The sequence below is a fragment of the Fukomys damarensis genome, unplaced genomic scaffold, assembly GCF_012274545.1.
Source record: "Fukomys damarensis isolate Sample0158 unplaced genomic scaffold, DMR_v1.0_HiC HiC_scaffold_1, whole genome shotgun sequence".
NCBI lineage: Eukaryota > Metazoa > Chordata > Mammalia > Rodentia > Bathyergidae > Fukomys > Fukomys damarensis.
This window is the reverse complement of record NW_022900913.1, coordinates 22,593,983-22,608,681: the sequence shown is the minus strand read 5'-3', so window position 1 is coordinate 22,608,681 and position 14,699 is coordinate 22,593,983.

The window sequence follows — 14,699 nt, the reverse complement described above, 5'->3', positions numbered from 1 at the left end:
AAAACAAAAACAAACAAACAACAACAAAAAGAGATTTATCTTTGGTTATCACTTTAAAAGTATGATTTTTGGGCAGGGGATTTAGCTCAGCGGTTCAGTGGCCTGCCTTGCAAGCGCAAGGACCCGAGTTCAATCCCTGGTAAAAAAAAAAAAAAAAAATACGATATTTATTTATTTATTTATTCGTTTATTTATTTATTTTGTTTACCAGCGATCAAACTTGGGACCTTGCGCTTGTGAGGCAGGCAGCAGAACAACTGAGCTAAATTTCGAGCCCCAAAATATGTTTTTTTTTTATAAAATTTAAAAGAAAATAAATCTGAATTGTATGTAACAACATGGTGATAGACTAAGAAGTCACTTTACCTGTTTCAGTGTCATAGATGTGGAAATATGATTTTTTATTTTATTTTTAAAACTTTTATAATTTTATTAGTACATTTAATGTATACAATATAATGAAATTCATTGTTGGAAATTTGTACCTTTACTTAATCAATCTTGGTTCTTATTCTTTCCCCATCCCCTTTCCCTCTCCTTTTTCCCTCCCTCCCTTGCAATTTACAAAGACTTTTTTCCATCATTTGTTATTTTCTCATGTGGATTCCATTCCCTTCTTTCCTTTCCCCTACCTCTCCTGTTTCCCTCTCCCCTTTGTACCTTTTCTTCCCATTTCACATTTATCTGTTATAACCTTCAACATCACTGGTGATTTGAGAAATGTAAATGAAAAACAACACTGAGATTCCTCCTCACCCCAGGAAGAATGGCTGCTATCACAAAATCAAACAATAACAAATGTTAGCAGGGCTCCGGTACAGTGGAACACTGCTCCACTGCTGGTGGGAGTGTAGCTTGGTGCAACCACTATGGAAAGCAGCACAGAGATACCTCAAAGAAGTAGGATTGGAAGTCTCATTTGATCCAGCTATTTCCCTTCTGGATATCTTCCCTAAATAATTAAAAAATTACCATAGTGTTATATGTGCACCCATGCTCATAACAGCACAATTTGTAGTAGCTAAAACTTGGAAGCAGCCAAATTGCCTGTCAACTGGAGCCTGGGTAAAGAAAATGTGTGTGTGTGTGTGTGTGTGTGTGTGTGTGTGTGTGTGTTATAAAATGGAATGCCACTCAGCTATAAAAAATGATAAATTAGAGACATTTGTGGCTAAGTGGAAGCACAGTGAGGCAATACTCTTGCATGATATAAATAGGAAAATTTATTTTTTATTTATTATTTTATTTTTAGGAAATATATGGTGTCACTTTCCATGATGATAAACTACCTGTTTCAATGACAAGGTTGCTTCACCTAATACAAGTCAGCTTTCAAAAGGACCTGAGGGGTGGATCACTGTGAGTTCGAGACCAGCCTGGGCTACATAGTAAGTTCCAGGTCAGTCAGTTACATAGTGCGACCTTGTCTCAAAAAACAAAAACAAAACAAACACACAAACAAAAAATGGATCAAAAGGATCTGAGGTTCGGATTGCAAAAGATTACTGTCCTATAAGTCAATGATAAGATGATTTGAAATGTTAAAAAGAAAAAAACCTGAAACAGATTAAAATTAATTAAAGGTAGAACTATACTCTTTAACTTCATAAAGATATTTATAAAAATAAGAAAAATGTTTAAAAATCAAAACGATAAAATTATTTAATGAAATCACTCATTCATTCCTTTGAAAATGAAGGTAAATAATATTTTTCTGGTAGAAACTGCATTTTCAGGATAATAAAATATTTTTAAGGATTATCTGTTCTTAGAAGAAAGTGATGTTAAAAATTTGCAAGTAGTTAACAAACATAATTGATCCTTTGGGGTCTTTTTTTTTTTAACTAGTTTAGGCAATGGTCCTCGTGGCTGGTACCTTTGGGATAAGGAGGAGAATTAATGGAAAGCATTATAATGAACTGATTAGTTACCATTGGAAGTCATTAATCAATCCTAGCAGCAGAACTAGGTTATGATAAAAGTTATTAAGCTTTAGCTGTAAGTTATATTACTTACCTATGCTACTTCTAAGCTCTTGGATGGGACTAGAGCAACATATAATATTTAGAATAATTAAGTCCTATGAATTTTATTTTGTATGTGCCATTTCCATAAGAATTCTAATTAAATTCTTATATTTTGAACTAATATAGTTGACATTTTTATAGGAATTTGCCAAAAACATTGTACCCAAATTGTAAGTTTTAGGTGCTACAGATTTATTCTTGGTTCAAAAAAAAAATCAAGGAAACATATACCCTAAGTTTCATATAATTGAATCATTTATAGTCACTTACAAAGTATTCTTGCCAAAAATTTTAAAGCAAAATATATTCAAGCCTTTCTATCTAACTAAAATATACAGAAAATGTGAGGAGCACAGGAAAAATGCACATGTATCCCATTTGGATAAAATAAATAAAATCTAACTATATATTGTACTGTAAAATTATTGACCAATTTTTTTTCAAAACTGTAATGAGATGGGTAAGACAGCAAGAATGAGAAAATTTGCATGGATATTTTTATTGATATTAACATGATAAAATCAACTGTAGAAAAGCACTAGTTTTCAAAAAATAGGAAAATTCATTGTAAGTTTTGTTTTATGTGGTATTGAAATTGTTAAGTATAATGTAATAATGTGACTGTGTTTATGTAAGAATAAATTTAATATTAATTTTGGAAGTGGTACTAGTTTTCAAATTCTTTTATCTAAATGTGAAGACAAAATTTATGGCAAAAGAGATGTTTAAAGCTATGCTATTATTTATGTGTATTATTAAGCTTTATTTTGTGACAAATTTTTCATAATCATCAGTATTTAAATTTTTTTCATTACAATTTATTTCTGTATATACAACGACTCCTACTCCTTTATGGTAAATAAGTGTACTTTACTATGCAAAAATAATTCAATGTCATTCCCTATATAACAAGAAAGAATAATTAAAAAGAACACAAGATTAAATCAGTAGATACAGAAAACATTCAACTCTTTTTTCAAAGTAAGAACAATCAACAATTTATAAATAGAAGGAAAAGCCTCAATACATAAAACAAAAACATATCTGTCAAACTGAGAGTTAATCATTATATTCAAAGGTGAAATACTGGCAGAATTGCCACTAATACAAAAATATAACAAAAATAATTTATCTTGGCACTTTTTGGCATGGTATTGGAGGTCTGAACCAGTGCAATTGGGAGAGAAGTTTAGATTATCATGGAAGAAGTAAATTTATTTGTGTTTACAAATGACAGAATATTGTAAACAGAAAATGCAAATGGTTCCTCAAAAATTCTGTTAGAATGAGTACATGAATTCAGCAAATTTTTAGGGGACAAGATCCACATGCCAGATCAGTATCCAAAGATCATTTTCATTTGTGTACATATAAATGAACAATGTGAAATAGGAAGAAAAGGGCTAAAGTTGTAGGGAAAGTGAGAAGGGTAGGGGAAAGGAAATAAGGAAATGAAAAATATGAGAAAGTGAAAAAATGGAAATAAAATATTTGTAAATAGGGAAGGGAGGAGGGGGTGAAGGGAAGGCAGTGATAAGGGTTAAAAATGAGAACTAAGACCTGTCATGCAAAGGTATACAAGATCCCAATGATTAATATAACTCTACTGTATGACTAAAATGTACCAATAAACTCAATAGAAAAAAATTCAGTATATTGTAGAATCAAGTAAATTTAAGAAAGGAGGCCAGAGACTTGCGCAAAGATTTACTGAAAAATATCAAATACAAAATACTGGCTAAGAGATGCTGCACTCATTGATTAGGAGAGTTAATATAGTTAACATGCCAATATTTCCCAAAGCAAACAAGTGGACCTTTGAGTTACAACAGGCCTAATATAGGAACAACTTGGAATGCAGACATAATCTTAGTTTTAATTTATGAAGTCTTGAGTTCTGACCTATGTTCCAGATGCTTGTGCTTCCAGATTGTATCAGACATAAATTTAACCCTTAAAGATTTCTGGAAGGAACATTACCACATTATTTGCTGAGTGGAGTTAATTGAGAAATCATGAGCCAGTGTCTCTCTCAGGACACTGAGATCTGCCTCTGTATAGGAAAAAGACTTTGAAGGTTTTGTAAAGGAGCCTGAGTCTTCAATTGACAGACTTGAGTTACAACCAGACTTCATGAATGAATTGCATATATTCAGTGTTATTTCAAGAAAGGTTGTGTGTTGTCTATTTTTGTAGAGAAAGAAAAATCAATCTAAAAGTGTATAAGAATTTTCAAGAGAATTTACATATTATGAATAGTCTTTGGAGGTCTTATATGGCCTAATTTCAAAATTTATTATAAGTACAATAAGCAAGAGTTAATGTTAGAATTTAAATATAAAACATCTCTCAATTTTCTCATGTATTTGGAGGGTGATTGGATAAAGCAGACAAAAAATTTGCATTAAAGCAGATGTGAAAATGTTTGAGTTTCATCAAAATGAAAATATTATAAATTTTGGCTCATAAAGAGTATGTGGGGATTAATCTTGATATGTTAACTTTACTTTTTTTGTATTAAGAAAGGCTGAACAGGGCTGGGGATTTAGCTCAGTGTCACTATACCTGCCTTTCAAGCATAAGCTCCAGAATTTGATCCCTGGCATTAAAGAAAGAGAGAAAGAAAGAAGGAAAAATAAAGAAAGAGGGAGGGAGAGAGAGAGAGAGAGAGAGAGGTGTAACCAATTATAGAGTATGCTGAGTATGCTCATTGTTCAGTTTGGCTGGGAGATAGAAGCATTGCATTGTGTAATATATATTGTCCCTTGCCTATTCTTCTCTAGCATTTTATTCTCTGTTCTGCTGCCTGGCTACAATAAATTAAGCATCTTTGTTCTGTCAGGCACTTTGGTTATGATATCACTTCCTTAGAACCAGATGACTGTGGATTAAAACCTGAATTGTAAGCCAAACTGAAGCTCACCTCCTTCAAGTTTAGGTGTTGGTATTGTGCCTTAGTTCTAGGAAATGTGACTAATTGGTTTTAAAGAAGTACAGTCATTACTGTGACTACACCAGACCATATGAAATTGTTTATGGCAAGAGTTTGAAAAAGTTTAGAATGGGTTAGAGAAGCCCTGTGTTTATGGCTTGTGTCTAGATGTTCCCTCAAAGCCTCATTCAGTCTGTACAAACTGTGAGATAATTTTTTTTCTCCTTTATCTTAGAGTGTTGGGTATTTTGTCAGAGCAATGAGAAAAGTAACTTTGACATCCTGGAAGACTGACATAGCCTGATGGCAATTTTGGTCAGAGCACCTCACTGTAGGACGCTGAGATGAATGTGGACAATAAATGCCAGTCTCAGGCAGCTGTCATTGGTAAAAAGGACTGCTCTGGTGTGTGAGCCAGAAGTCATGTATGACACTCTCTAGTGGAAAAATTTAATATTTTGCCAATACCCTAATAAAACTTTACAGGAGACTGAGATTAAGAGTAGTGGGTTAGGCGCAGCTGCACCAAGCTTTCCTGGGACCACAGCCCCACCACTCTGGGCCTCAGCAGAGGAACACTGAGAGGCAGCCATGCAGGATCTGGCTGTCCTATGCCCCTGAACTTGCCTCTGGCCTTCTAACTGGGCTGGCACCTGGATTCATACCACAGAGGCACAGGAGGCATAAAGGCCAATGTTCTGACCTCTAGCCTTGATTTTGATTTAATTCACAGAGTTAAAGGTGATAGATTAATAAGTACCACAAATTGTCATTTTTATAAGATGTGTTTGATGCTATTATGTTGCTGATTGTATTACCTAGGCTAAGGTGTATGATTGATTTAATCAGTTGTCCTTCCTGGTATAATTAAAATGATATTGCCTCAGATTCATTAGAGATTCAAACTCTAAAGACAAGCTATAGCAGGTAGATTGAAGTATTAACCAAGGAATTAAACCAAGGAGAGTACCAACAACAAAAATAGAAATGAGGAGACATTCAAGCAAGGCACAAGCACAGACACAGGCTGTCTGTTCGTCAAAGGCAAATTCTGAAGACATGAGGAGGAAAGACTTGATAATCAACCACTCAGATATCCTGAACTATCCTTCCTATGATATCATAGGAAGTAACAAAACAAATGAATGAGGCTCTAGAAAAATTCAAACAGAAATAACTTCTGAGATAACTACAGAGATGGTGAGCAGAATGAAAGACAGAACTAGAGACACTAAAACAGAAACAGATTAAAAAATGCATGTTCTCAGGACCCTGATAAAAACATGAATGCTCAACATAGGAAAGAAATGGAATCCATGAAACAGATGTATACACATATCCAGAAGATTAAAAACTCTGTTGAAACTATACATAAGAGACTAAGTCAATCTGAACACAGGATATCATATATAGAAGACAGGATGGTACTCAGTACTCATGAAAAGAGGGATCTCTTAAAAAAAAGTAAGGGAACATGAGAAATCAAACCAACAGCCCCCTAGATCATGCAAAGAAGAATAATATAAGACTGATAGGAGCCCATGAAAATGCAGGAGAAAGTACAAGTGACAAAAAAAAAGGAAACTGCTCCAGATTTAATAACAGAAAACTTCCCAAACAAAATAATCTGACATACATTTAAGTGAGGCTTATAGGACTTCAACTAGCTATGATCACAAAAAATCTACACCTCATCATGTAATAATCAAGATCCAAAAAACTCAACAGAAAAGCAATACCAGAAGCAGTTAGAGAAAATAAACACATCACATGCAAAGGAAAGCCCATCAGAATAACAGCAGGCATTTCAACACTAACCATCAAGTCAAGGAGAGCCTGGAGTGAGGTATTTCAAGCCCTAAAAGAAAACTACCACCAACCTAGACTGCTGTATCCTGCAAAGCATTCTTTCAAAATTTGTGGGGAAATATGATGCATCCATGACAAAGAACACCTGAGAAACTTCATGAATATGAAACCAGCACCCCAAATAATTCTAAATAACATTCTAGAAAAAGATAATGAAGATCACAACTCCATGAGGCCCAACAGCATATCCAGCAGGTAACGCAAGAAACCAAAGAGAAAGTGGGGGGGAAAGAAAGATTCAACAATAGGAAAATAACAAGATGATTATAAGTCAAAACATGTCAGTTACAACCATCAATGTCAATGGCCTCAAATCACCAATGAAAAGTAACAGACTGGCAGAATGGATTAAGAAGCAAAATCCAGCAATATGGTATATACCAAAAACACACTGAGTTCAAAAAGAAACCCATAGAATGAAAGTAAAAGGACAGGGAACAGTTCTCCATGTGACAGGAACCTGGAAATATCAAAGGTAGCTATCTTATTTGCAGACAAAATAAATTTCAAACCAAAACTAATTAAGAAAGAATCAAGAAACTAATTAAGAGAGAAAGAAGGTCACTGCATCCTTGTGAAGGGAACAATCCAAGACGAAGAGATGACAGTCATACATACATCTGCACCCAATACTAATGCCCCCAACTACATAAAACAAACACTAAGGGATGTTAAACAACAAATAAACACTAATACAATTATAGTGGGGGACTCGATACCCTGCTGTCACAGACAAATCATCTAGATTAAAAAATCAACAAAATACTAGAACTGAACCAAGCTTTTGAACAAATGAATTTAATAGACATCTACAGAGTGTTCCAACCCACAAAATTAGAATATATATTCTTTTCAGTTGCACATGTGTCATTCTCCAAAATAGAGCATATACTACCTCACAGAACATGTGTAAGTAAATGAAAATGAGTTGAAGCTATCCCATGTATATTATCAGAATATAATGCAATTAAACTGGAGATCAATAGCAAAAGAAACCACAAGAACTTCAAAAAAACATGGAAATTGAATAATACTCTCCTGAGAAACCAATGAGTCACAGAGGAAATTAAAGAAGAAATTAGGCAGTTTTTACAAATAAGTGATAATGCCAATACAACATACAGGAATCTATGGGACACAGAGAAAGAAAGCACTTCTACAAGGGAAATGTATAACAGTGAATGCCCACATTAGGAAAACAGAGTGAGCTCAAATAAACAATCTCATGCTGAATCTTAAGCTCCTAAATAAAGAAGACCAAGACAACCCCAAAGCTTGTACAAGGGAAGCAATTATAAAGATTAGAGCTAAAGTCAATGCAATGAAGACTAAGAAAACAATACAAAAAATCAACAAATTAAAGAGTTTTTTGAAAGAATGAATAAAATTGATAAACCCTTAATCAATCTTATCATAAAAAGGAAAAGGCTCATATCCATACAATTAGGGATGAAAAGGGCTATGGAAAGGTTAGCAGAAAGGGAATAAGGGAAAAGAAAAAATATGAGAAAATGAAAAAAATTGAAATAAAGTATTTGTAAATAGGAAAGAGAGAAGAGTATAAAGAGAAGGCAGGAGTAAGGGGAAAAAATTGAGAACCAAGACCTTTCATGCAAAAGTAAAAGATCCCAATGATGAATGTGACTGTACTGTATACCTAAAATGTACCAATAAACTCAATGATAAAAAAAGGGATGAAAAAGCTGAAGTCACAACATACTCAGAAGAAATACAAAAGATCATTAATACCTTCTCTGAGAACCTGTACTCTAATAAAATGGAAAACACAGAAGAAATGGACAGATTTCTAGATACATATGAATTACCAAAGTTGAACAAACACATAGAAATTCTAAACAACCCAATTACAATCACTGAAATTGAATCTTATCTAATTAAATTAATTAAAAATTTATCAACAAAGAAAAGCCCAGGTCCTGATGTCTTCACTGATGAATTCTACAAAATATTTAGAGAATATATTTAGAGAAATATTTAGAAATATTTACTGCCACCTCTTTTGAAACTTTTCAGTGAAATTTAAAGGGAAGTGATGCTTTAAATTCATTCCTAGAAGCAAGTGTTACTTTGATTCCAAAACCAGGAAAAGACCCAACCAAGATAGAGAACCACAGGCCAATCTCACTAATGAATATAGATGCAAAAATCCTCAATAAGATACTGACAAACAGAATACAGGGGGTCATTAAGCAGATCATACAACCTGACAAATTTGGATTTATCCAAGGAATGCAAGGATTATTCAACATACATAAATGAATAATTGTACAACACTATATTAACAGAGTCAAAGACAAAATCCATATGAACATCTCAATAGATGCATAAAAAGCATTCAACATAATTTAACATCCATTCATGATAAAAACCCTGCAGAAAATTGGAATAGATGGTCTTTATCACAACTTGATAAAGGTTATCTATGAAAAACCAATAGCCAATATCATACCAAATGGTCAAAAATTAAATGCTTCAAGCTAAAATAAAAAAGAAGACAAGGATGTCCACTGTCGGCACTCCTGTTCAATATAGTTTTGGAAACATTAGCCACAGCAATTAGATTAGAGAAAGAAACAAAATCAATAAAGATAGGAAAGGAAGAAATTAAACTGTTATTATTTTTGATGGCATGATACTATACATAGAAGGCCCAAATAACTCTGCTTAATGACTTCTAGACTTAATTGACAGATTCAGTAGAGTAGGTGGATACAAGGTAAACACTGAAATATGAATAGCCTTCTGGTACACACACACACACACACACACACACATACACACACACACACACACACACAAAAACAGAATCAATGAGAAAGAACTTGGGAAACATTTCTTTTCACAATAGCATCAAAAAACATGAAATATCTGGAATCATACCAACAAAGGAAGCAAAACACCTCTACATCAACAACTACAACACTCTGAAAAAAGACATCAAAGGGAATATAAGAAAATGGAAGGACATCCCTTGTTCCTGGGTAGGAAGAACCAATATAGAGAAAATTTCCATGCTTCCAAATCTGCTATACAGATTCAGTGAAATCCCGATTGAAATCTCAACAGTATATTTTACTGAACTAGAGAAAAAAAAATCCAAAAACTCATTTGGAACCAAATGAGAACTAGAATAGCAAAAGCCATTCTAGGCAACAGAGACATGGCATGGGGTATCACCTTCCCCAACTTGATACTATACTACAAAGCCACTGTGATAAAAACAGCTGGGTACTGGTAAAGAAACAGACTCAAGGATCAGTGGTATAGATTAGAAGATATAGAAACATCTTCAGACATATTCAGCTACCTCATCTTTGACAAAGGAGACAACCATCCTCAATGGAGTAAAGATAGCCACTTTAACAAATTGTGCTGGAAAAGCTGTATTTCATTTACAGAAGATTAAAACTAGACTCCTATCTTTCACCATACACTAAACTAAAATTCAAGTGGATTAAAGATCTAAATATTAAAACGGAAACTCTAAACTTGTTGGAAGATGTTAGGAAGAACTCTTGACAACACTGGCATAGGAAAAGACTTTATGAACTAATCTCCAGTGGCATGGGAGCTAGCACAAAGAATTAACAACTGGGATCTCATCTTTTTATAAAGCTTCTGTACTGCAAGGGAAACCACAAACAGAGACAAAAGACAACCTACAATGTGGGTAAAAAATTGCACCTGCTGTTCCTCAGACAAAGGTCTATTATCAAGAATATATAAATAAGACAAAAAATCGAGCCCCCAAATTTATAAACCCAATTCAAAAATGGGCATCTGAAACAAAAAAGACATTTCTCAAACAAAGAAGTAAAACCAGCAAATAAACATGCAAGAAATGTCCAACATCATTTGTCATTTGAGGGATGCAGATGAAAACAACACTGAGATTCTACCTCAATCCTGAAAGAATGGCTGCTATCAAAAAATCGACCAATAACATATGTTGGTGGGGTGATGAGGAGAAAGGAACCCTTCTTTATTGTTGGTGGGAGTGCAGACTGGTGCAGCCACCATTAAAATAAATATAGAGATATTTCAAACAACTAGGATTGGAAGTCCCATTTAACCCAGCTATTCCACTGCTGGGTATCTTCCCCAAAGAATTAGAAGAATCATATCACAGTGATATATGCTCACCCATGTTTATAGCAGCAGAGTCTGTAATAGCTAAAACTTGGAAACATCCTAACTGCCCATCAATTGGAGAATGGATAAAGAAGATCTGTATTTTTTAATAAAATTGAGTACTACTAATCCATAAAGAATGAGAAACTAGAGACATTTATAGCTAAGAGGATGCACATTGAGGACATACTCAAGTGAAATTAATAGGACACACATGTGTAAATACCAAATAGTTTCTATGGTATGAAAAACTAGATGTGTAAATAATAATCAAAGTATGTAATTAGTATTGTGTAATAGCAAAAGTTGTCTAAAGGTGTAGCAGAAGTGGAAAGGGTAGGGGAAATCTAAGAAGGGAAAAAAAGAGAAATGAAAACAAAGTCTCTGTAAATAGGGAAGAGTGGAGGGGGTGAAAGGAGGGCAGGGGAATGGGGAAAAATAAGAACCAAGATATATTTTGTAAAGCTACAGTGTCCCAGTGATGAATATAACTCTACTTTATACCTCAAATGTACCAATAAAGAAAAAAGAAAAAAATGTAGTGGATTAATTAATCTGGCAGAGAAAATTTCAGGAAAGCCCAAATTTCATGCTGTGGCATGAGTACTGCTGTCTACTTTTAGGAATATATAATTTTAGGAATTTGAAGAAAATAAGAGGCAGAAATTTTTGAAAATCTTAAATTTTGGCTGAGAATGAATCAGGTATAAAATTGATACCAAGGAAACATGGCTCCTAAGGATTAGCATTATCAAGAAGAAGCTAGAGTATTTTGTACATGGAAAAGAAAAAAAAATCCTTGGAGGCATTTCAGGAATCAGAAAAACCTTAAATCCAGCAGACTCAGAAGCGCAAATTTGTCAACGTTTTATTTAAGCAGAATGTCCCTGGGACCCATTCTCTACAAGAGCTTGCGAGAGTATCAGTTCCCTAGGATTTTTTCAGCCATTCAGACCTTCAGAGGCCATGGGGACCATGGACCCAGGGGACCTGGTTACTGTTTCTACTATCAGAAAACTTTGCTATTATCCAGGTAATATCTGTTTACTGGCATGAAGAGTGCACATTTTGTGGTCACAGATATTTCTAATCAGATTTTGGAGGAGAAGGCAAGAATCCCATGAGAATAATGCACAAATCTATGAGAATGAAGCTAAATTTCAAGTGATATTGAAACAGTCATAGAGACCAGGGATATAGAATGTCAGCAGATAAAAGCTGAAGGGTATAAGTGGAACCAACCCAAGAGAAAGGTCTAGTCAGCTGCAATTCACAAGGCCATAGAAGTGAGGCTACACATGTCCATTGGAAAACACATTTTTGTCACATGTACCCCAGATGCAAGACAAGTCGATGCAGAGCTTACCATTTTTCCTGATGATTTTTTTTTAATTTTGCTTTTGTTCAATTCATTCCAAGATTCAACCTGCCAATATTCTTTGCTTTTAAAATAAGATTACTTATCCTGTGGCACTGTAACTTGGGATTATATAACTTGTTTCTTTCACAGTGGTTCACAGTTTGTGTTGACTCTTGTAACTAACTTTGACTTGGAGTTTTGAAAAATCCCTGTACTTTGGAGAAGAGATAATTGTGTTTTGGGTTGTATGCAGGATATTTGCATTATGCTACCTTGAATCTTGAATTTACTATTATCTTGTTTTTAGATTAAATATGATTTGAGGAGATATATTTCAGTGTGAAGTTAACAAAATATGGATTGTGATTATTTGCTTGGTAGGTGAACATTTTAGATTGTGAAATACCTAACAGTTTATGGAAACATCCTCCTGCTTGTGTTCTTTGGAGTAATACAGGTATTGCCTTGGATGGTATATAGAGTTCCTTGCCCATTTCTCAATGATGCTGTTCCCTGCTCAGATTCTGGCTTGCCGTTAATTAAAGATCTTCACTCTGCCAAACCCTTCCACCATGATGTCCTATCTTAGAGAACTGAATTTCCTTAAACTTTGAGTCCCATTAAAATTTTGCCCACTAAAATTGTAGTTGTCAAGTATTGTGTCTCAGTTTTGAGTAAGCTAACAAATGCTATATGGTTGCTGAAAAGATTATTTTTAAAACATAGCTCCTTTTTTTGAATCAGGAATATAGGAAAGATGGCTTGAAAGAAAATCTCACAAATCAGCCAGATCCCATCCTCTACAAACCAAAATTTGCAAAATCTTAAAGTTTTCATTTAAGAAACCTTGGAGCCTCCCACTGGAGAAAGGCTGCCTAGACCAGTGCTTCCCCAGGGCAGGAATATGATGTTCCATATTCCTAGATTCATTCACAATACTTAACTCTTCAGAGACTCACATGCCTCTGTAGCTCTTGTCTAATGTGACCCAGCTACCCCTGCCACCGCTTGACCTAATAACAGACCTTGGCATCATCCGTACAGTGTTGGTTTTATAGGTATAAAGAATGGAAACGTTATGGATTAATTGTATCTTCCACCTATATTTCAGAAAAGGCCTGGAAGTCCTGAGGGTATGCCCTTGCTAGTGTCATACATAAAGGTGTGGTAATAAAGATAAATATTCAGTGGAAAGCCAAGGAAATTGGAAGTGCCAAGAATACAGAATATCTTCTGGGGAAAACTGTAGGGAGAGAGTAGAAACAGAGGCCATGTAGGTTGCAAAAAACAAGGCTATAGGGGTGGGGCTACATGAACCCTCTTGAGTTCACAACTTCTACAATCTGTCCATAGTACTTGGCATGAAGTTTTAGTATTTAATGTTTGCCTGGCTGAACTTTGGTCATGCTGTGGTCTCCATTTTGAAGGGCAATACCTTTTTTACCCTTTGCCATTCTATGTTGGAAGTATTTAACTTTCTTTCTTTTTTTTTTTTTTAATGTAGGCTCAAAGCTAAGAGTTTGCCTTGAGTATGAGAGGAGACTTTGGACTTGGATTTTTCAGTAGCATTTAATTTTGGATAATGAGATAAAGGTGAGGCTTTTGGGGATCATTGGCTGAATGTCATAAGTGAGATGTGAAATGTTCCCCCCAGGGTCTCATGTATTTGGACAGAGATGGGACCATGGAGGCCTGTAGCTGACTTGCTCTTTGAGATCTGGCCTAGCTCAAAGTGGATGATATTTCATCTCTCTGATTCCTGGCTGCTGTGTGTCTTCACTGTACCCTTCTGTCATGCCATTTCAGCCTCAGTGCCAAGCAAACTTGTATGGAGAACCCTGAAACAAGAGTAAAAATAAACTTTTTCAACTTTGTTATTTTTATCTAGGATTTTTTTTTTTTCTTCTTTTGGTACCGGGGATTGAACTCGGGTCCTTGTGCTTGCCAGGCAGGCCACCGAACCACTGAGCTAAATCCCCGGCCTGTCTAGGATTTTTTCACCAGTGGTGAACAAGTGAGTGACACAGTATGGTATTAGCATTAAACCAAATATTATCAAAAGAATACAAAGAAACTTTTTTCAGCTTATTTCTCACCTGAGTGCCAAAATTGTTCAATGGAGAAAAGGACAATATATTCAAGAAATGGTAGAGACAATATTGAACATTTTTATTAAGATGAATTTAGACACATTATACTATATACAAATATTAACTGAAAATAGGTCAATGATCTAAACATAAACAAGAAAAAAGTTTCATGATATTTGATTTCACAGTGATTCATTAGCTACAGCATCAAGGTATGGACAATTTTAGAAAATATTGGTAAGTTAAACTTCATAAAATAAAAATGATAT